This window comes from Octopus bimaculoides, chromosome 11 (assembly GCF_001194135.2).
Source record: "Octopus bimaculoides isolate UCB-OBI-ISO-001 chromosome 11, ASM119413v2, whole genome shotgun sequence".
NCBI lineage: Eukaryota > Metazoa > Mollusca > Cephalopoda > Octopoda > Octopodidae > Octopus > Octopus bimaculoides.
The window spans coordinates 59046151-59046628 of record NC_068991.1 but is presented as its reverse complement, the minus strand read 5'-3'; positions in this window follow the sequence as shown (position 1 = coordinate 59046628).

The following is a 478-nucleotide window of genomic DNA, read 5'->3' as shown; positions in this document are numbered from 1 at the left end:
ATTATGATTGACCGTTGACTGAACACTATTCAATTTTTCTTCTCCGTGTTTTTCTCCTTGTCTCCGTATTCTTTCTGTTGAAGAGCGTAGCTCGAAACGTCAAAGACTTTCCGTATTCCCGAGCGTCATACTAATACATCCTTTTGTTATTTACACCACCTGTCCTCGTCTGTTGTTATTATTTGTATATTCTCCCATATATATATATGTATATATATATATATATGTATATGTATGTATATATATTAATATATATATATATATATATGTATGTATGTATGTATATATATATTGGGGCAGGCGTGGCTGTGTGGTAAGTAGCTTGCTTACAAACCACATGGTCCCGGGTTTAGTTCCCACTGCGTGGTACCTTGTGCAACTGTCTCCTGCTATAGCCTCGGGCCGACCAAAGCCTTGTGATTGGATTTGGTAGAGGGAAACTGACAGAAGCCCTTCGTATATATATATATATATATAT